The sequence below is a fragment of the Dendrobates tinctorius genome, unplaced genomic scaffold, assembly GCF_039654945.1.
Source record: "Dendrobates tinctorius isolate UK_male_01 unplaced genomic scaffold, ASM3965494v1 ptg000158l, whole genome shotgun sequence".
Taxonomy (NCBI): domain Eukaryota; kingdom Metazoa; phylum Chordata; class Amphibia; order Anura; family Dendrobatidae; genus Dendrobates; species Dendrobates tinctorius.
The window spans coordinates 18,430,001-18,453,793 of NW_027361825.1; positions in this window are offsets into that span (position 1 = coordinate 18,430,001).

Below are 23,793 nucleotides of genomic sequence, written 5' to 3' on the forward strand. Positions count from 1 at the left end.
GAGTGCTTTGAAAAAAGCAGTTTGAACAGCAGTGTGCACACAGCAATGCAGCTAGCAGGTAGCCTTAAAAGGCAGCCTAATCACCACCAGCGCTGCTGGATACAACAAAAATCCTCCCCTTTCACAGCACACTAACTGTACAGTGAAAAGCGCTATCAGCAGAAGCTATTTTTTTTTCTTCTTCCCTGCCTAACGCTCTCCCTATTCAGAATCAGCAGCACCTCTCCCTATTCTAAGATCGGCAGAAGTAAGATGGCGGTCAGCTGTCACGGCCTTTTATAGCCACTGTGACGCCACACAAAGCCAGCCAATCATTTCAATGCCCTTCTCTAAGATGGTGGTGGCTGCTGCCCATGTCATCGTTGCCCACAGTGTGTGTCCTCCATCACTGGCTGAGAAAAGGCGCTGGAAGCATTATTTGAAACGCGACTTTGGCGCTCGAGTCAGCGACCTCATGGCCGACCTCATGCTATGGTCGGGTTTCGAGCGGCGAAACCCGACTTTAGCTAAAGTCGGCGTCTTTTGAATTTGACCGACCCGTTTCACTCAACTCTAGGGCTCACCACTGTAACCTCGCCATTCCCAAGAAGACGGTACTGAAGAGCATGGTCTGAATGGAGAAGAGGTCGAGCATGTGCACCTCTGCTCCATTCATTCTTAAAAAGAGTATCAAAGACTTGACAAGCACAAGAATGCATGCTCAACATCTCCTCCTTTCAGTGCCCTGTACTCAAGCTCAATGGGGTTCCCAATTGATCCTATGGACAGAAGATAACTTTCAAACTTGGTGTAGCCACTTTCATAATATTCCTTGAATGCTTAGATTCTAGAAAACCTCTTTAAATGGTCACTGTCTTCTCAACAAACTTTATACTTATAAAAATAGTACAGAAGAATATAGAAACTTTGCAATAGATCTGATCAGATAAATATACCTCTCTCTTTCTCCACCTATGAGACACCTCTTCTCCTCCCTTCTGTCTCTGAAAAATAGCTAGATTCAATCTTGGGTCTGGAAGGTTAGAGATCAGACTACAGCTGCATATTGAAATCTATGGAGAGATGTTGAGAATAAGATAGAGACAGACAGACATAGACCCCTGTTGATGCCTTCTGGTAAGTGGTTATATTATTACAGTGTTGGATTCTCAGTTACACTGCTCAGTATTGTTGTATAATATCCTCCGTGCTGCCGCTGCTTCTGAACATATTTTACATAGAGACAGAAGAGTAGGAATCCCTCTTGTCTGTTTGCGCTGTGTATGGGAGACATGATAGCAGCTAGTCTCCACTCACTAGCTCAGAGACAACTACAAATTATAGATAAATCCTGCAAAGAATACAAGACATACAATGGCAGAACATAGTGTAATTTTTCATGTACACTCACAACAGCTCACCATTGCAGTTGAGGGGATCACGTGTTTTTCCTAGGAAATTCAATTAGCAGAGAAGTGATTCTCTGTGAATTTAATGTGCCTTTTTATGCTCTTGGGTCCAGCGTCAGACTGGAGCACCTTGGTCCCACCAGAAAAAATCATTCTTGGGGCCCACTATGTAGCTACATAGAAATAATTGCAAGACCACCAATTGTGTGGTAAAACGCACTACTATCAGGGTATAATATAAGGTAGTACATGTCTTAATTATGTAGCAGGGGTTGGGGTAGCCCCCTTATAGAATATAAAGTAGCCCCCCTCATATAATATAATGTAGCCTCCCTCATGGAATTTAATACAGCCCCCCTCATAAAATATAATGCAGCCCCCTCATAGAATATAATGCAGCCCCCCTCATAGGGTATAATACAGCACCACGCAAAATATAATGCAACACTCTCATAAGATATAATGCAGCCCCCCATAGAATATAATGTAGCACCCTCATGTGGCATAATGCAGCCCCTCTCATATAGTATAATGCATCCCCTCCACAGAATATAATGTAACCCTCTCAGAGCACAAGGCAACCCCTTCATAAGGCAGCCCCCATATAATAAACTGTAGCCCCCTCATAGGGCATAATGCAGCTACCATCATATAGTATGATGTAGTCCCCTGAGAAAATAATGCAGCCCCACACAGAATATAATGCAGCCCCCCACAGAATATAATGTAGCCCCCTCATAGGGTATAATGCAGCCCCCTCATAGGGTATAATGCAGCCCCCCTCAAAGGGTATAATGCAGCCCCCCTCCACCTCCATCATTGTTCTCCCCATCCACCCCATCATTGTCCTCATCACCACCTCCATCATTGCCTTCTCACCCACCACCTCCATCATTGCCCATTCTACCACCTCCATCATTGCCTCCTCCCCCACCACCTTTGTCCTTTACACCACTACCATCATTGTCCTTTACACCACAACCATCATTGCTTTCTCCCCCACCACCCCATCATTGCCCATTCCAACACCTCCATCATTGCCTCCCCCCACCACCATCATCACTGTCCTTTCCACCACAACCATCATTGCCTTCTCCCCCACTACCCCATTATTGCCCATTCCACCAACTCCATCATTGCTTCCTCCCCCACCACCCCATCATCCTTTCCACCACCAACAACATTGCCTTCTCCCCCACCACTCCTATCATTGCTCTCTCCATCACCCACATTATTCCCAACCTCCAATACACACACACAGCACCACTATCACATACACAGCACCACACACAGACAGCACTGCACCACTCTTTCTCTCTCTCTCTCTCACACACACACACACACACACACACACACACAAAGCACCGCACCATATACACACATGCACGCACGAATGCAGGCAGGCACACACACACAGCACCCACTCACTTCTCTGCACGTTCCCCGCAGCCGCAGCACATCCCGGCAGCTTCCATTCTGAAACATCCATGCTGAATGATGACGTCATTCTACCACGTTGTGTCAGACAGGAAGTGCCGGCTAGGCGGGCAGGACGCAGGATGGCATTGGATCCCTGCAATTCCACTCCGGTCCCAAGCTGCAGGGATGGCAATCAGGGTTTGCCGCCCTTTAGGGGCCCACCTCCGAGTCCCCGATTAGGCAGCACCGGCTTTACATGTAGGCAGTGTTAGCCTCAGCCTGCGGCTAACACTGCCCGCTATTAAAGTGAAGTGGTATTCACCACCACCATCATCATTGTCCTTTCCACCACAACCATCATCGCCTTCTCTCCTACCACCCCCATTGTCCTTTCCACCACCAGCAACAATGCCTTCTCCCCCACCACCCCCTTCACTGCTCTCTCCATCACCCACATCATTGCTAATCGCCAATACACACACAGCACCATTATCACATACACAGCACCACATACAGACAGCACTGCACCACTCTCTCACACACACACACAAACCTCCGCATCGCACCACATACAAACACAAAGCACCGCACTGCACCACATATACACACGCACACACAAATGCACACAGGCAGGCACACACACAGCACGCACTTACATCTCTGCACATTCCCTGCAGCCGCAGCACATCCCGGCAGCTTCCTCTCTGAAACAACCACATTGAATGATGACATCATCCAGCTGTGCTGTGTCAGACAGGAAGTGCCGGGCAGGAAGCAGGACGGCATCGGATTCCTGCCGCTCTGCTCCGGTCCCAAGCTGCAGGGATGACAATCAGGGTTCGCCGCCCTTTAGGGGCCCACCTCAGGGGCCCCTGTAATGGTGTGTGTGGGTCGCCCTCCCAGGGCTGTGGGGTACTCGGTACCGGGCCGGTCTCTCAGAGGGGAATGTGTTATGAATGAGTCACCGGAGGAGGAAAAAACAAAAACACAAGCTAAGTCCAGAAAACCGGAGAGGTTGGTAGCTAGCGGATTGCAGACCCCTGATCCTATTCACCACAACTAACAGTAGCCGTGGGGGGTTCCTACGGTGCCCTAGACCCCTCGTCACAGCCGGAGAGCTAAATAAGCCTAAAGAAAGAAAGAAAGGGGAAATCTAAACTGCCCCAGAGCAGACCCAAAAGCAATAGACAGCCCCCAACAAGTATTGTCGGTGAAAAACAGATGAAAACACAAACACAAACAGAAAGACAGGCTGAGCAAATGATGGGGCCCAACTAACTAGATAGGAAAGGACAGAAAAGATGCTGGCTGCAATCACGCAAAAAACCCTGCCAAAAATAATGTCCAACACGTCTGATAGAAAAGGCCCTGAAGTCACTAGACTTCAAAATCACTATATCAGTGTCACGTCGCAGCCAGACTCAGGGCCTGCTGTTCCGGCGTCGGCCACTAGGAGGCGCCGGACGTCACTGCCAGACTCAGGGCCTGCAGTTCCGGTCTCGGCCACTCGGGGGCGCCGGACCGTCACGTCGCCGTCGGACTCGGGGCCTGCTGTTCCAGCGTCTGCCACTAGGAGGCGCCGGACGTCACTGCCAGACTCAGGGCCTGCAGTTCCGGTCTCGGCCACTCGGGGGCACCGGACCGTCACATCGCCGTCGGACTCGGGGACGGCTATTCCTGCCTCAGCCACTGGGAGGCGCCGTGGTTCGCTCCAGGGTGAGGGTGGTGGCAGAGAGGGGGCTCCTGCACAGGCATCTGGTGGGCGCAGGCTCCGCCCCTCTGTCAGTCATGTAGGGCTTACTGCATGTCCATCTGGCCTGGTCCGGGGGCGGTCCTGGTTACATCATCGGGCCGGGAACCTGTGAGGGAGGACCTGATCCCTCAAATACCTGGGGACTGGTCTTGCAAGCCGCCGGATATATTCTTGGTTCCCCTGCGTGTTACTGTGTGAATTTCTATAGTGTATACTCTGACCTCAGCCTGGATTCTTGACCATTCTATTGCCTGCCGTTTTTGTACCTCTGCCTCTCTTCCGACTTTTTGACGCTGACCTTTGCTTGGATTCCTGACTCTCCTTCTGCCTGCTGATTCTGTACCTCGCTGCCCTCCTGGTTTTACTGACCCTGGCCTGGACTTTTGACTCTCCCTCTGTCTGCTGATTTTGTGCCTCTGCGGCGCCCTGGTCTCAGACTCCTGCATCCTGACCTTGATTACGGGTTTTAGTTTTGACCCCTTGGTGGCCGTCCTGCTCTGGTCCACTGCTACTCTAGACAGCTACCTCCTGGGCCTTGCTACAATTCCAGATCCCTGTATAGGGGTTAAGGGTCTCGGGGTTACTCGGGGTGCTGTCCCCACTGCAGCCCAGATTCGCAGACGGCCGTCACATTATATCCGGCCCAAAAAAGAACTGCTTTTTGTGTATATTTCCATCATATATAAAAGCAGTCTCCTGATTTTTTTTTTTTTCCCCTGAGCTGATTACCTGGCCTACACCTGCTCCAGAGCACAGCCTGAAGGAATACTCCCATCTCTCTATACCATCATGCTGCAGCCTGGAGGCTTCAAGGGAAATGCTGAGCGTCAGAAATCCACATTCCTGGGACGTCTGCCTCTGGGCAGCTCTGGTCGTGCTGTCCCAGAGGCTCAGGTATTGCCCGCAAATGCGGCTAAACTTTTGTTACCCGTTTCTCTCTTATTTTCAAAGAAATCTTTGTGTGTGAAGGCCTATGTGGATTGTGGTTCCGCAGGCAACTTCATAGATTTTTTGCTTGCAAGGAAACTCGGTGTACCTCTTTTAAGGCTTAATGCTCCTATTCAAACCACGGCGATTAATGGTACATCCATTATCCAGGGTGGAGTGGAATTTGTTACTACAGAAATTGCTATGTCAGTGGGGGCATTACACACAGAACATGTCATTTTTTGTTATTTCCAATTTATCACATGCAGTTGTGTTAGGTATGCCATGGTTGCGCCAGCATAATCCTATTATTGACTGGCACCAAGGGGATATCGTGCGCTGGAGTCCACAGTGTCAGAATCACTGTATGTCGCTGTCAGTGAACCAAATTAAAATTAAAACACCCTTTATACCTTACGCATTAAGGGACTATGAGGACGTCTTTTCCATAGTGGAGTCTGAGAAATTACAGCCTCATAGAGAGTATGACTGTCCTATAGACTTGGTTCCAAGTGCTCGTCTCCCTAAGGGGAGAATATTTAACCTCTCTGGTCCTGAGCGTGTAGCCATGAAGGACTACATAGCGGACAGCTTGCAAAAAGGTTTTATTAGACCCTCCACTTCACCTGTAGGGGCTGGGTTTTTCTTTGTAGAAAAAAAAGATGGTGGACTCAGACCGTGTATTGATTATCGTGAGCTGAACGCGATTACTGTGAAAAATCAGTATCCGCTTCCACTCATCCCTGATCTGTTTAATCAGCTACTAGGAGCCCGTTGGTTCACTAAGCTTGATCTCCGGGGGGCTTACAATCTGGTTCGCATAAGAAATGGGGATGAGTGGAAAACAGCCTTTAACACACCTCTTGGTCATTTTGAGTACCTTGTGATGCCGTTTGGATTGAGTAACGCGCCCGCCGTGTTCCAACACTTTGTGAATGATATATTCAGGGATATTTGTGGGGTATATGTAGTGGTTTATTTGGATGACATCCTGATTTACTCCGCTGATGTTCTTACACACGTGCAACATGTCCGTGCTGTACTCCAGAGACTTAGAGAACATTCTCTATACGCCAAGTTGGAGAAATGTGTTTTTATGGCTGAGGAGGTACAATTTTTGGGGTACATGATTTCTGCTAAGGGGTTTCGCATGGATCCTGCCAAGATCCGACCCATTAGAGAATGGGTACAACCTAAAACTCTAAAAGTGCTGCAGCGATTCTTGGGATTTACTAATTACTACCGTAAATTCATCAAAGGCTTCTCTGAGATCGCCAAACCGCTCACGGATCTGACCCGGAAGGGGGCTGACGTGGTTAATTGGAAGCCAGAGGCACTTCAGGCATTTTCTGTTTTAAAGGAGTGTTTTTCTGCCAACCCAATATTAATTCAGCCTGATCTAGATCGCCCCTTTGTGGTAGAGGTTGATGCCTCTGAGGTTGGGGTAGGTGCAGTGCTTTCCCAAGGCACTGCCTCTCTCACTCAACTCCGCCCATGTGCCTTCTTTTCCCGAAAATTCTCCCCTACTGAGAAAAATGATGATATAGGGAATCGGGAATTGTTGGCCATAAAGTGGGCCTTCGAAGAATGGCGCCACTTTCTCGAAGGTGCTAAACACAAGGTTACCGTGATCACAGATCACAAGAACCTGACCTACTTGGAGTCTGCTAAAAGACTGAATCCTAGGCAGGCCAGGTGGGCCTTATTTTTCTCAAGGTTTAACTTTGTGATCACGTTTCGTCCAGGGACGAAAAATGTAAGGGCTGACGCCCTCTCTCGAAGTTTCTGCCCCTCACAGGCTGAGGACTCGGAACCAGTCCCAATACTGGCCAATGGGATCGTCGTGTCGGCCGTGTCTCTGGACCTTCTGGAGGAGATCCGTAGATCCTCAGAACAAGTCCCGGACACGACGCCCCCCCAGAAATTGTTCGTTCCGGCCCCGTTGCGTCTACAAGTTATGAAAGAGTCGCATGACTCTGTCCTGGCAGGCCATCCTGGTGTTAATAATACAGCCAGACTAGTGACCAGGAATTTTTGGTGGCCGACGGTGGTTAAGGACTGCAAGGATTACGTACTGGCTTGCGAAACTTGTGCTCGTGCTAAGTCCCCCCATAATCGGCCTGCCGGCTGGCTCCAGTCCTTGCCTGCCCCAGAGAGTCCATGGACCCACATCTCCATGGACTTCATTACTGACCTGCCACCCTCAGAAGGGAAGACATGCATCTGGGTGGTGGTAGACAGGTTCAGTAAGCAGTGCCATTTTGTTCCCCTGTCTGGACTACCTAATGCAGAAACGCTGAGTAAATTGTTCGTTATTCATGTAATACGACTGCATGGCGCCCCGGTGAATATCGTGTCCGACCGAGGAACCCAGTTCGTTTCTAAATTCTGGAGGGCGTTCTGCAAACGGATTGGCGTTGAATTATCCTTCTCCTCCGCTTACCACCCTGAGACCAATGGTCAAACTGAGCGCACTAACCAGGGCCTAGAGCAGTATCTCCGCTGTTATGTTTCGGAACATCAATCTGATTGGGTGGAACATCTCCCGTTAGCCGAATTCGCCCTAAATAACCAATACCAAGAATCCATCAAAACCACCCCGTTCTTCTGTAATCTTGGTTTACACCCACGTTTTGGTTCATTTTCGGCTAAGATGTCGGACCTCCCGGGGGTAGAGAAATCCATACATCACTTAAGGACCATCTGGTCAGAGGTGAACTCAAACTTGAAAGGCTCCCAAGTCAGACAGGCTTCGGCGGCAAATAAACGGCGGTCCAAGGGGCCGCACCTGGGAGTTGGGGACAAAGTTTGGCTGTCTACCAAGAACATTAAACTTAAGGTACCGTCTGCCAAACTAGGCCCCAGATTTATTGGTCCCTATGAGATTTTGGAGGTAATTAACCCGGTAGCCTTTCGCTTAAAGCTCCCTCAGTCCTTCAAAATACCCAACGTTTTCCACAAATCCCTCCTAAAAACGTACCGCTCCCCAATTCAACCTGTCCAGTCCCCTCCTCCTCCAGTTTTGGTCAAGGGTACCTTGGAGTACGAAGTCCAAGGTATCCTTGATTCCCGATTAGTGAGAGGGTCCGTGCAATACTTAGTGCATTGGAAGGGCTACGGCCCAGAGGAGAGGTCCTGGGTCCCCGCTGGTGACATCCATGCCAAGGGGTTAATTAGAAGATTTCACCTCCTTCACCCGGACAAACCGGGTTTTGAGGGTCCGGAGGCCCCTCTTAGAAGGGGGGGTACTGTCACGTCGCAGCCAGACTCAGGGCCTGCTGTTCCGGCGTCGGCCACTAGGAGGCGCCGGACGTCACTGCCAGACTCAGGGCCTGCAGTTCCGGTCTCGGCCACTCGGGGGCGCCGGACCATCACGTCGCCGTCGGACTCGGGGCCTGCTGTTCCAGCGTCTGCCACTAGGAGGCGCCGGACGTCACTGCCAGACTCAGGGCCTGCAGTTCCGGTCTCGGCCACTCGGGGGCGCCGGACCGTCACATCGCCGTCGGACTCGGGGACGGCTATTCCTGCCTCAGCCACTGGGAGGCGCCGTGGTTCGCTCCAGGGTGAGGGTGGTGGCAGAGAGGGGGCTCCTGCACAGGCATCTGGTGGGCGCAGGCTCCGCCCCTCTGTCAGTCATGTAGGGCTTACTGCATGTCCATCTGGCCTGGTCCGGGGGCGGTCCTGGTTACATCATCGGGCCGGGAACCTGTGAGGGAGGACCTGATCCCTCAAATACCTGGGGACTGGTCTTGCAAGCCGCCGGATATATTCTTGGTTCCCCTGCGTGTTACTGTGTGAATTTCTATAGTGTATACTCTGACCTCAGCCTGGATTCTTGACCATTCTATTGCCTGCCGTTTTTGTACCTCCGCCTCTCTTCCGACTTTTTGATGCTGACCTTTGCTTGGATTCCTGACTCTCCTTCTGCCTGCTGATTCTGTACCTCGCTGCCCTCCTGGTTTTACTGACCCTGGCCTGGACTTTTGACTCTCCCTCTGTCTGCTGATTTTGTTCCTCTGCGGCGCCCTGGTCTCAGACTCCTGCATCCTGACCTTGATTACGGGTTTTAGTTTTGACCCCTTGGTGGCCGTCCTGCTCTGGTCCACTGCTAATCTAGACAGCTACCTCCTGGGCCTTGCTACAATTCCAGATCCCTGTATAGGGGTTAAGGGTCTCGGGGTTACTCGGGGTGCTGTCCCCACTGCAGCCCAGATTCGCAGACGGCCGTCACAATCAGCACTCAGGTATATTCTGAAGACAGAGCAAAGAGATCAACTGATGAGAGACAAAAATGGAGTTCAGCCCGTCCCAACCAGGGCAGGCTGAACACAAACACTAAGTAAACAGACAAAATCTCATGGAAAAATAGCAGAGCAAAAACTTAGCTTTTAGTAGACAGGAACAAAACTGGATGCCAGAGCTCAGAGCAGAAAGGATCACCAGCAACCCTGCAGGGCGTCGGCTGCCTTATATCCACTCAAATTCCGGATGTCCAATCACACTCCACCTGTTCAGATGACAGGTCCTTCCCATCCAGATCAATTTCACTACCTCCTTTCACCAACAGAGGGAGTTCATCAGACATCAGAGGTGAAGGAGAAAATGAACTCATAACAGTACCTCCCCCTTGAGGAGGGGTCACCGAACCCTCATCCACGCCACCAGGGCGATCAGGATGAGCCCGATGAAAAGCACGAACCAATCTTTCGGCATGAATATCGGATGCAGAGACCCAAGAATTATCCTCCTGGCCATAACCCTTCCATTTAACCAAATACTGGAGTCTCCGTCTAGCCAGATGAGAGTCCAGTATCTTCTCAACCTCATATTCCACATTACCTTCCACCAATACAGGGTCAGGAGGTGCCACCACAGGAACTACTGGCTCAGCAAACCTCTTTAACAGAGACTTATGAAACACGTTAAGGATCTTGGATGTAACAGGAAGAGCCAATCGAAACGAGACTGGATTAAGAATCTCCAAAATCTTGTAAGGTCCAATAAATCTAGGTTTAAACTTTGGAGAAGCCACCTTCATAGAGATATTCTTTGATGACAACCAAACCATATCACCCACCTTAAACCGGGGACCAATGGTCCTATGCCGGTGGGAAAACCGCTGGGCCTTTTCCTGGGAGAGAGACAACTTATCCACCACTTGGTCCCAGATCTGGTGCATTCTCTCCACCTCAGTGTCAACACCTGGGCAGGCAGAAGACTCCACCTGCCCTGAAGAGAATCGAGGATGAAACCCAAAGTTACAAAAAAAGGTGACATCAAAGTGGCAGAACTAGCTCTATTATTTAAAGCAAATTCGGCCAAGGGCAAAAATGAAACCCATTCATCCTGATCAGCAGAAATAAAACATCTCAAATACGACTCCAAAGTCTGGTTTGTTCTCTCCGTCTGCCCATTGGTCTGAGGGTCAGACGCAGAGGAGAAGGACAACTGAATTCCCAGCTTGGAACAGAAAGTCCTCCAAAATCTAGAAACAAACTGAACTCCTCTGTCAGATACAATGTTCTCAGGAATCCCGTGCAAGCGAACCACCTGTTGCAAAAAAAAGGGCACCAACTCTGAGGAAGATGGCAACTTAGGGAATGGTACAAGATGGACCATCTTAGAGAATCTATCACAAATCACCCAAATAACAGTCATTCTCTGAGAGACAGGCATATCAGAGATAAAATCCATTGAAACATGGGTCCATGGCCTCCTGGGCACTGGCAAAGGCATCAACAACCCACGAGAGCGAGAACAAGGTTTAGACCGGGAGCAAGTCCCACAGGATTGCACAAAATTCCTGACATCACGAGACAAGGCGGGCCACCAAAAAGACCGACTCACCAAATCTCTAGTACCAAAAATACCTGGATGACCAGCCAATGCGGAGCAATGAACTTCAGACATTACTCTCTTCCTCCACTGGTCAGGAACATACAATTTTCCAATGGGACAACGCTCAGGTTTGTCCTCCTGAAACTCTTCCAGAGCACGTCTCAAATCGGGCGAGATTGCAGAAAGAACTACCCCCTCACCTAAGATGGTAGCAGGCTTGGTCACAATAGGAGAATCAGCAAAGAAACTCCTAGAGAGGGCGTCTGCCTTGACATTCTTAGTGCCCGGAAGAAAAGAGACCACAAAATCAAAACGTGTGAAAAACAAGGCCCACCTAGCCTGTCTAGGATTCAAGCGTTTGGCCAACTCCAGGTAAATCAAATTCTTGTGGTCAGTAAGGACCACGACTTGATGTTTAGCGCCCTCCAACCAATGTCCCCACTCCTCAAATGCCCATTTCATGGCTAACAGTTCCCGATTCCCCACATCATAGTTACGTTCGGATGGGGAGAACTTTCGGGAAAAGAAAGCACAGGGATTCATTTTACATGTTACAGGATCTTTTTGGGACAAAACAGCTCCTGCACCAATCTCAGAAGCGTCCACCTCTACCTGAAACGGGAGTGAGACATCAGGTTGCCGCAAGACCGGAGCAGAAGTGAACCTTCGCTTCAGCTCCTGAAAGGAAGAAACAGCCTCCGGAGACCAATTCAGCACATCAGCACCCTTCTTAGTCAAATCAGTCAATGGTTTGGCAATACCAGAAAAATTAGCTATAAATTTACAATAAAAATTAGCAAAACCCAAAAACTTCTGGAGGGCCTTCAAAGAAGTGGGCTGAACCCAATCATAAATGGCCTGTACCTTGGCCGGGTCCATTTCAATAGTTGACGGAGACAAAATAAATCCCAAAAATGAAATCCTCTGTACCCCAAAAAGGCATTTCGATCCCTTGACATACAGGGAATTCTCCCTCAAAATCCGGAACACATTCCGAACAACATGTTCCACATGAGAGTCCCAATCCCTGGAAAAGATCAAAATATCATTCAGATAGATGATCAAAAATTTATCCACAAAGTCTCGGAAAATATAATTCATGAAGCACTGGAAGACAGAAGGGGCATTAGTGAGCCCAAAAGGCATCACCAGGTACTCAAAATGTCCCTCCGGAGTATTAAACGCCGTCTTCCATTCATCCCCATGCTTAATGCGAATAAGATTATACGCCCCCCTGAGGTCAAGCTTGGTTAACCAGCAAGCACCTTTAACTCTGGAGAATAGATCAGAAATCAGGGGTAACGGATACTGATATTTAACAGTAATTTTGTTGAGGGAACGATAGTCAATACAAGGCCTTAATGAACCATCTTTCTTGGCCACGAAAAAAAACCCAGCACCTAAGGGTGAAGAGGATGGTCTAATATGACCCTTCTCCAACGACTCCTTAATATAGGATCGCATAGCCTCGTGCTCAGGTACAGATAAATTGAAAAGTCGACCCTTGGGAAATTTACACCCAGGGCTCAGCTCTATTGCACAGTCATAACTCCTATGAGGAGGCAAAGACACAGACTCATTCTCACTAAATACATCATAAAAATCAGCCAAATAGTCAGGAACATCATGCGACTGGGGAGAAGTGGAGAAAACAGGAGCGTCACTAAGGGCACACCGACAACCCCAACTCACCACAGACAAAGAGTTCCAATCCAAAACTGGATTATGGATTTGCAACCAAGGAAACCCCAGAACAATGGTATCATGCAAATTATGCAACACCAAAAATCTGCAATTTTCTTGATGGTCTAGGGCGACCCGCATTACCACCTGGGTCCAAACCTGAGGTTTATTCTTCGCCAAAGGAATAGCATCAATACCCCTCAAAGGGATAGGCGTCTGCAGAGGTGTCATAGGAAACCCACAACGTTTAGCAAAATCCAAGTCCATCAGGTTCAGAGCTGCTCCCGAATCCACAAAAGCCTTAGCGGAAAATGTGGACAGGGAGCAGATCAGAGTAATTGCCAGAAGAAACTTAGGTTGAACACCACCCACAGCAAATGTGTGTGCAAAACGTTTCTCTCGTTTAGGGCAGACAGAAATAATATGAGAGGCATCTCCACAAAAAAACACAGCTTATTACGCCTTCTGAACTCCTGACGTTGCGCCCTAGACAAAACTCTATCACAGGGGTCCTCAAACTTTTTAAACAGGGGGCCAGATCACGGTCCCTCGGACCATTGGAGGGCCGGAATATAGTTTAAAAAAAATTATGAATAAATTCCTGTGCACACTGCACATATCTTATTTAGAGGTAATAAAACAAAAATAGGAACAAATACAATATTAAAAATGAAGTTAAATCATCAAACTTACCGATTTTTGGGGTTCTTCGAATATCCTACACTTCGAGTCAATTTTTTCTCTTTCTTGATATCATTGTTTCCTAGGGATTCAAAATTGCTATTAGTAAAATACCAACATATATACAGCGCTACAAAAACAATATACCAGCAATAAAATTGCCCACACAGAGACATACAAACTGCACTGCCTATCAATGCAGCCTGATCAGTGCCCATCAATGTAGCCTGATCAGTGCCCATCAATGCAGCCTGATCAGTGCCCATCAATGCAGCCTGATCAGTGCCCATCAATGCAGCCTGATCAGTGCCCATCAATGCAGCCTGATCAGTGCCCATCAATGCGGCCTGATCAGTGCCCATCAATGCGGCCTGATCAGTGCCCATCAATGCGGCCTGATCAGTGCCCATCAGTGCGGCCTGATCAGTGCCCATCAGTGCGGCCTGATCAGTGCCCATCAGTGCAGTCTGATCAGTGCCTATCAATGCAGCCTCACCAGTGCCCATATTGGTGGAACTCTACTTTTACCTCAGGCTCAGACTGGTGTGGTGCAAGAATCCCCAATAGGCAACAATGGTCCCTAAAAGGCAGGTAAATGTCCCCAATAGGTAGCACAGGTCCCCAATAGACAGGTAAATGTCCCCAATAGGCAGCATAGGTCCCCAATAGGCAGGTAAATGTCCCCAATAGGCAGCACAGGTCCCCAATAGGCAGGTAAATGTCCCCAATAGGCAGCAAAGGTCCCCAATAGGCAGATAAATGTCCCCAATAGGCAGCACAGGTCCCTAATAGGCAGGTAAATGTCCAAATTAGGCAGGTAACTGTCCCCAATAGGCAGCACAGGTCCCCATTAGGCAGCACAAGTCCCCATTAGGCAGCACAAGTCCCCAATAGGCAGGTAAATGTCCCCATTAGGCAGGTAGATGTCCCCATTAGGCAGGTAAATGTCTCCAATAGGCAGCACAGGTCCCCAATAGGCAGGTAAATGTCCCCAATAGGCAGGTAAATGTCCCCATTAGGCAGCACAGTCCCCAATAGGCAGCACAGGTCCCCAATAGGCAGCACAGTCCCCATTAGGCAGCACAGGTCCCCATTAGGCAGGTAAATGTCCCCATTAGACAGCACAGGTCCCCAATAGGCCGCACAGGTCCCCAATAGGCAGGTAAATGTCCCCATTAGGCAGCACAGGTCCCCAATAGGCAGGTAAATGTCCCCATTAGGCAACACAGGTCCCCATTAGGCAGGTAAATGTCCCCATTAGGAAGATAAATGTCCCCATTAGGCAGCACAGGTCCCCATTAGGCAGCACAGGTCCCCAATTGGCAGGTAAATGTCCCCAATAGGCAGCACAGTCCCCATTAGGCAGCACGGGTCCCCCATTAGGCAGGTAAATGTCCCCATTAGGCAGCACAGGTCCCCATTAGGCAGCACAGGTCTCCAATAGGCAGGTAAATGTCCCCATTAGGCAGCACAGGTCCCCAATAGGCAGGTAAATGTCCCCATTAGGCAGCACAGGTCCCCATTAGGCAGGTAAATGTCCCCATTAGGCAGCACAGGTCCCCATTAGGCAGGTAAATGTCCCCATTAGGCAGATAAATGTCCCCAATAGGCAGCACAGGTCCCCATTAGGCAGCACATGTCCCCATTAGGCAGGTAAATGACCCCAATAGGACCCGGCGTTAAAAAAAAAAAAAAGTACTCACCTATGTCCCCCGCTGCTCTGAAGAGACGCCCGCTCATCTCAGTCTTCTTCCTGCACAGGCCCACAGGCGGCGTGACGTCATCAGGCCGCGCAGGCGGCGTGTTGATAATCAGGTCGTCTGTGTGCACTGTGCTCTGCTGCATACGGAGGGCTGTGTAACGCCTTTCCTCGGCGCCTCGTCCCGCCCGCGATTACAGGGCCCGCCGGCATTGAACTGCAGTGCAGTTCATAAGTCCAATATCGGCCTGGCGGGGGGCCGGATAAAAGTCCTTGGCGGGCCGCATGTGGCCCGCGGGCCGTAGTTTGAGGACCCCTGCTCTATCACATTGCATAGGTTCGGACATTTGTTCAACAGGTGGCAACATCTCTCGTGCAGTTTTGCATTCACGCAAACGCCGATCAACCTGAATGGCTAATGACATAGAATCGTCAAGACCAGAGGGAACAGGAAATCCCACCATAGTATCTTTTACGGTTTCTGACAAACCTTTCTGAAAGAGAGCTGCCAAGGCACCATCATTCCAGGTAGTAAGGACCGCCCACTTTCGGAATTTTTGACAGTACAACTCTGCAGAATCCTGACCCTGGCTCAATGCCAACAGGGCCTTTTCAGCCTGATCAATAGCATTAGGTTCATCATACAACAACCCCAAGGCTTGAAAGAATGCGTTCACATTAGTATAAAGTTTATGAGTGATTCGTGATGCCACCTGTGGTGTTCGGCAAGGGAGGTGTTAAGCCGATGCTGCAGTCAGATCCTCTGGGACAGATGGTGGGGTGCAGCCGTGATGTTATAGCCCTCCACAGGTAGGGCTGTAGTCCCAGGGCAGAGTAGATGAAGAGAATAGGGGTTGAGGAAGAGGGTGCAGTGTCTGGCACAGAGATGTAGCAGTGCTGAAGAAGTTGCAGAAAGAAGGCAAGGACACAGCGGAATGTAGTTTCTTTACCTTTACTTTGTAAGTGCAGTCCATGGTCCAGATTACAGATGGCACAGGAGCTGATTAGCCTGGAAGCAACTCAGGAATCTTTCTATGCAGATAGGTTGTGTAGTCTCCTTCCTAGCGCTTACTTGAGGTACATGCAGTACTGTGTTACACTGAAGTTCCTCCTTCTTGTTTCCTCTCAGATCTACCTCGTATGGCAGACAGCTGTAGCCTTCTATCACTTCTCTTGGCTCACCCGTTGCTGTTGTGCCTCCGAGTCTTAGGTGGGAATAGAGCATTTACAGCTTCCTATTCCTCTGGTTTCTGTTGCAGGACCTTCAGTATCCATACAACCGTGGAGACCAGGCTCCAGATCATGCACTCCAGCTGGGAACGAGCTGTCAACTCCGCTCAGTCTCCCAGCTTCTCTCTCCACATCTACACACTTCAGCCTCCTCACACTAACTCCCCATTTCCCTTCCTGGCCCTCTGAGATCACTCCTCCCCCAATTCTGGTTCAGAGCTCCCTCTGCTGGCCCGGAGTGGGAACTGTGTTGCATGTTATGGTTAACTGCTAGAGAGACCCTTCATTGCTTCCAAGCCTGACATCACCCTCCCTGGAGGAAGGCAATGCCACTGTGGCGACCATACTCCTGGGAGCGCCACATGTGCGACAGAGCATGAAGGGACACCAGGCTGAAGATCAATCCAATGGGATTTATTGAGACAGGGAGCATAGAGCATAAAATATCAATAGCTTCTCTTAGACTCCACAATGAGTCCACAGCAAGAGGGAAACAGTTCCAGCGGTGCCACCCGGTAATCCGACACCAGGGAAAAGACAAAATAATCTTGGGATGAGTTCAATAGATCCAACAGATGAGGGACACAACACCATTCCACATGGCAGCTTTCAACTCTCCACACACGGGCAATAGGATCTCGCTCAGCATAAGATCCTAGCCCCTGGCCCGTCAATGCCCAACTGCCTGGGCCAAACACATGTCTATTGTCTTGTGTCTTGGGATCCACCCCTCCATGGGGAAGGGCTCCCACCTACTTTTGACTACTGTATGTGGCTAACTTAAGAAGTTTCCACAAGCTACATGCTTGTATTGGATAAGTCCAATGCTGAGTAGAACAAAGACAGATTCCCCCACTGGTTGCTGACTCAGGCCTGATTACATTGCAGTCCAGGGACACAGGCCGGGGGAGGGACATGCTGTTACAGCCCCGATTAAGCAGCATGGCTTTACATGCGGGCAATGTTAGCCTCAGCCTGTGGCTAACACTGCCCGCTCTTAATGTGAAATGGTATTCACTCCTGTCCATGCCCATAGGGGTGTTTGAAAGTGTGAATATTAATTTTGCTTTAGCAGCGGGGACAGGCTCCTGTCTCCAGCTGCTGCTCCACTGGCACCGGGAGGGCCCCCCTTGACTCAGGGGCCCCATAGCAGCTGGGTGTGCTGCTATTAGCGACATGCCACTGGCTGGGACCCCTGGAGCAGTGGGGGCCCTAGGCAGCTGCTGGCCAATATGCCAGCAGGTGTCAGTGCCTGGGCCCACCGGAGAATCCTCCGGTTCTCCCGTGGGCCAGTCCAACCCTGCTTGGGTCTCTACAGACCTACAGTGTATTAGAAACATAGTAAGTAAAAAATTAAAACAAATCCTTATACTCACCTCTCCGCTCTCCGGCATCTCTCATTGGTTTTGTCCTCATCACATCTTCCGATCCCCGTCGCTTGTGCTAAAATTTCCAGGCCTCATCAGAGTCGGATGTCCCGACTCAATGTGAGAGCTTTTGGAATTTCAGCTTGAGCGTCGAGGATCAGAAGATGCGATGAAGACTGCACAAATGACAGTGAGGAGGGGAGGGACTGAAAAAATGAGTGATGATTCAAGTATAAGGATTTTTAATTTTTTTTAACCTTTTGATAGTTCTTTATGGTTCAGAAAAATTATGGACAGAAACCAAGTACTAAAAATTGGCAATTTGGCCAAGACGGATTTTTTAAAAATGCTAGTAAAATTAAATTTTAATCAAATTTATTCACTCATCTCTACTTACTATGATAAGTACCTGACTAAGTATTTACAAAAGTGCAGTGGAGTTGGCAAAGTGTCTCTAAAATTTTGTCAGCATTTTTATTGCATTAATGTATCGAAAATTCAAAATGAAGCAATTCATGATTAAAAACACCCAACTGTTTTGTGCATAAGGTGCCTGAGCGAGGTAATGGTGGGTGAGCTGCTGCTTCTACTCCCTCCAGCATCCTATAGACAAAACTTTGTTTCAGTCCCAGTTTGCTGCTGTGTGTGGGGTGCATCACACTTACTTGTGGTCCATAGGCCTCCACTGGCTGGAGCCAGGAGATTGTTTGCTGCAAAGCTTCTAGAAGATGAAAGCCTGGAGGCTTTCATCTTCCAGAACCTTTGCAGCAAACAATCTAGGGGACGCTGTATTCGTTAAAACAGTCAAGATTTTATTTGGCAGCTTACGGTCATTATAATCAGGCATATAGGATAAGGCCCAATGAGTTACAGCCTTTCCCACAGGTACTGGACTTAACTTCAGCCCCAGTTCTCGGTATGGGTAGAGCATTAGTCTTGCTAACTCCTCTAGCACTAGGAACTCTTGTCCAACACAAGCAGTGCACCCGGATTCCATTACCTCATGCCTATCAGTATTTGTGTATATCTTTCCCAGGCTAAGTGTGGCCAAAGGCCACGATGTCCACCTCGAGGTTCCCAGGCCGACAGATGGACTCACATGGAAGGGTTCTTTGACCATCCACTGCCCCATGTGTAGGGTAGGGTGACCGGATCTCATATGGGGGGGAAAAAATGTCAGAATCTTGTTCGTCTGGACCCCACAAAACGATTCCCCTTTCTAGATATTGAGAGAGCCAAAATTTGAGCTTGATCAAACGACGTTAACCCGTGCCACTCGTCGCTCAAAGTTTGAAAAAATCCAAATTGAGGTATTTTAAGATTTAGGTATTTTGCATAGTCTGTTAGACTATAAAGAATGTGACAACAACATTGCAGAAATAGCCCTGACCAAATTTTCGAACCATTTGTGGTATTTGAATGCAGAGTTGGTGGGATTATCGTTTTTTGATCCCACCATTACAGACAATGAAAAGTTGTTAATGGCTAATAAATTGCTCAGTAGCACAGATGAACCATCAGAGCACGCTAACCTACATGAGTTGATAATTTTACATAGTTATCTAATCTATTCTAGAGCTTTTGTTAAAGTAGTTTTTGAAACGTCAGAATATAATGCTCGGCATTTGCTTACAACTTGCAGGACATATTGCTTTTGTTCTTCATCTTTTGTCAGAAGGTCGTTAAAGTCGGTTACTTCCTACCTCTTAATTTTTCTTTCCTAACTTTTGGATTTACAACCCTAGCGTGCTCTGATGGTTCATCGGTGCTATTGAGCAATTTATTAGCCATTAACAACTTTTCATTGTCTGTAATGGTGGGATCAAAAAACGATAATCCCACCAACTCTGCATTCAAATACCACAAATGGTTCGAAAATTTGGTCAGGGCTATTTCTGCAATGTTGTTGTCACATTCTTTATAGTCTAACAGACTATGCAAAATACCTAAATCTTAAAATACCTCAATTTGGATTTTTTCAAACTTTGAGCGACGAGCTGCACGGGTTAACGTCGTTTGATCGAGCTCAAATTTTGGCTATCTCAATATCTGGAAAGGGGAATCGTTCTGTGGGGTCCAGACGGACAAAATTCCGACATCGATTTTTTTTGCGGTCACCCTAGTGTAGGGGGTGGACTGACTTATGGACCTGTCTGATAAAGACACCCAGGAGGAAGAGAGAAGTGGGAAGAGCTCAGGAGAGAACTGAGGAAGGAGAAGCTCAGGAAAGACAGAAGAGAAAGAGACGGTTATTCGGAGAGGGGGGTGGCCCTGAGAGGAGAGCTGTAGGACGGGACGGCAGTGACTAACGGAGGTCTGGGGTACAGGATGGCTGGACACAGAAGAGTGAGTAGGTGTTGCAGCAGGCAGACTCGGACGGTGGAAGCGCTGTGGCCGTGGGCCTAATGGCAGCCACAGTGAAGTAACCCAAGGGTCTTCTCGAACAGACGCAGAAGGAAGGTGACAAGAACCCAGGCCAAGGAGCAGAAGCTGTTGTGTCTGCTGTGGATGTCAAGAGGACACCCAATAAAGTTTGGACCTGATTGAACGGATTTCTGCGTCTGTCTCCCATCTGTTCCGCAACCGAAATGGACAACCCCCAGTCGTCCCCATGTACTACACAAGTATCAGGTTTACGTTGTCCCTAGCAGCCTATTGCCTATGACCGCTGCTGTCACTTCACCACACTTTCTCTAACTGCCCTTGACACTAACTCTAACTCCCCCTCCCTAATCCACTAGTTAACCCTGTCTAGCCTAAACTGCACCCCAGAGGGTTTTACTTTCAGATAACATACATCAATATTAAATACAATTAACCACATTAAACCATTTGGGGTGTCAAGGAGCAGAACATCACCTTCACCACATTTATGCTGCTTTTCTCTAGAACTATGATGTATCTTCTTGGTTTCAGACTATAACCCAACCCTGTCTTTCTTTTCTCCATCTGTCTGCTTTTCTACTGTCTGCAGGGTATGAATAAGAGGCCGTAAAGCTGAGTAACATACGATTGCAGGATCTGACGGCACAGATTTGGACTCACAGGAGCTGCGTACACCAAGGACTCTTGGCAAAAGTTGCTTTGTTTTGCGTTGCAGGAGCACTGACAAAAAACTGATTGAAAAATATACATTCCCTTTAAAACGTATTGTACGACAATAGCAGACATCTGTTTGGATTACCTTTATGCTGAAAATTAATTAGAAGAGTGAGGAAAGCCGTTACTACGTTGTCACTTTTTGTGTTGATACATCGGCGATGGTGGAGTTATAAATGCTTCTTTTTCACAAGTGAAACTAGAAGGTACAAGAAGCCTCCTGTTCGTTGTGTGGGTGGTGTCTGTATACAGCTTACACTCGCTGTTTGTGTGGGCTTTTTTCAATGGGTGGAATGTTTTTCTTTCCTTCCGCTTTGCTTGCTGCTGTATATATCTTTCAATTGCACATTTTCCTTTCTGCAGTTTTATATTTATAAAATTCCCTATTTAATGTGCCAGGTTTTATGAGAAAAGAAAAAATATGATAAAAGAGCTCTGATTGTGAGGATCTTGACAATGGATGAAGGAATGTGTTGTCGTGCACGGATGGTTCTTTTATTTTTATAGAAAATAGGACACTAGGCAATAAAGAAAGTAAAACACTATATACTTGTTATTTTTAGATTTTCTTGTAATACCTCCATTCTGCCATATGATGCTAAGAAAATTCATAACAGAAGACCTAAGAAGACAATGACTGATGTAGTGCAGTGGTGTCCACACTGTGCAGTGATGAGGCAGTGAACAAGGAAAAGTTTAAAGCAAAATGTGTTTACTGTCCAAACTCACAGAAAATAAACAGCACACGGTATCCTCCGGATTGCAGCTGGGAAACAAGACAGTGTACCTCCAGTGCCAGGTCTTTTGGCTACGCATGGCTCTGTGTTGCCTCACACAAATTGAGCTCTGCAGAGCCTTTTGCTCTGCCTACTTGCAAAACCAAACTGACACACCCAATCCTTTGTACATGGGTTTTTACAAGGAACCTGTGGCCTTAGGCCACATGGAAAACACATCCGGGAAGGAAACTGACTGCCCCACTACCTTCCTGTAGTTCAGTTCAAAAATAAAAGCCCAGAGCAGTTTTTCCTAAGTCTGCCTTGGACAAATAGCTTGCTCAAGACGAACACTTTTATTTTGCTTTGCAGTCACAGCTATGCCTGTGACTGAAATTCACTCCTGCAGCCTCAATGTGCTACTGTGCGCCTCATGGGGGACACATAGCGACCCTCGCACTTGACACCCGTCACTGCCTCTCACTATACAGTATATGCATGGCCCATGTGTTTGTGTCTAATTAGTTTCTTGTTTTTGCAAGATGGGGAGGTTTCCATCCCTCCCTTATGGGCCATGCACACAAAAGCCATATTCGATATCGTGTCCACATCGGACATTACCTGCCTGAATCCTGCTCATACAGGTACTATACACATGATCAGGTTTTTAAATACATCAGTTAGGGACTGCTCTGAGATGGGTATACCTTGATGTTTGGTAGAGTGGCTTAGTATACATTTTTTGTATAAAACGTATCAACCAAATACCCTGTTTTGTTGTCATCTTTTTACTAGCACTTGCTGTTTACTGTTACTTTTTTACAACAGAGTATTTTATATGTTTGTTTTACTGTATTTTTCTGTGTTTCAGTCTTTTGGTGGTGTGAACACTGTCATACAGACTTTTGTTCACTGTGTGCATGGCCCATGTGTTTGTGTCTAATTAGTTTCTTGTTTTTGCAAAATGGGCAGGTTTCCACCCCTCCCTTATGGGCCATGCACACAAAAGCCGCCTTCCATAGCGTGTCCACATCGGACATTACCTGCCTGAATCCTGCTCATACAGGTACTATACACATGATCAGGTTTTTAAATACATCAGTTAGGGACTGCTCTGAGATGGGTATACCTTGACGTTTGGTAGACCGGCGTAGTATACAACTATTGGTGACATTTACCTGCCTATTGGGGACCTATACTACCTATTGGGGACATTTACCTGCCTATTGGGGACCTATGCTGCCTACTTAGGCACTATGCTGCCTATTGGAGACATTTACCTGCCTATTGGAGACCTATGCTACCTTTTGGGGACATTTACCAGCCTATTGAGGACATTTACCTGCCTATTGGGAACGTTTATCTGCCTATTGGAGACCTATGCTACCTTTTGGAGACATTTACCTGCCTATTGGGGACTACTGTCTTTTGGGGACATTTACCTGCCTATAGGGATCATTAACCTGACTTTTGGGGACCTATGCTGCCTATTGGGGACATTTACCTGACTATTTAGGACCTATGCTGCCTATTGGGGACTTTTACCTGCCTATTGGGGACATTTACCTGCCTATTTGGCACACTTACCTGACTATTGGGGATCTATGCTGCCTATTGGGGACATTTACCTGCCTATTGGGGACATTTACCTGCCTAATGAGGACCTATGCTACCTATTGGGACATTTACCTGCCTATTGGGGCCATTTGCCTGCCTATTGGGGACCTATGCTGCCTATTGGGGACATTTACCTGCCTATCGGAGACTCTCTCAGCACACCAGTCTGAGCCTGAGGTAAAAGCTGAATTTCAAAAATATGGGAACTGGTGAACCTGAAATGATATTGAGTGGCAAGGCTGCATTAATGGGCACAGATCAGACTGCATTATTGGGCAGTGCAGTCTGCATGTCTCTGTGTGGGCAATTTTATTGCTGGTATATTGTTTTTGTAGTGCTGTATATATATATTGGTGTTTTACTAATAACAATTTGG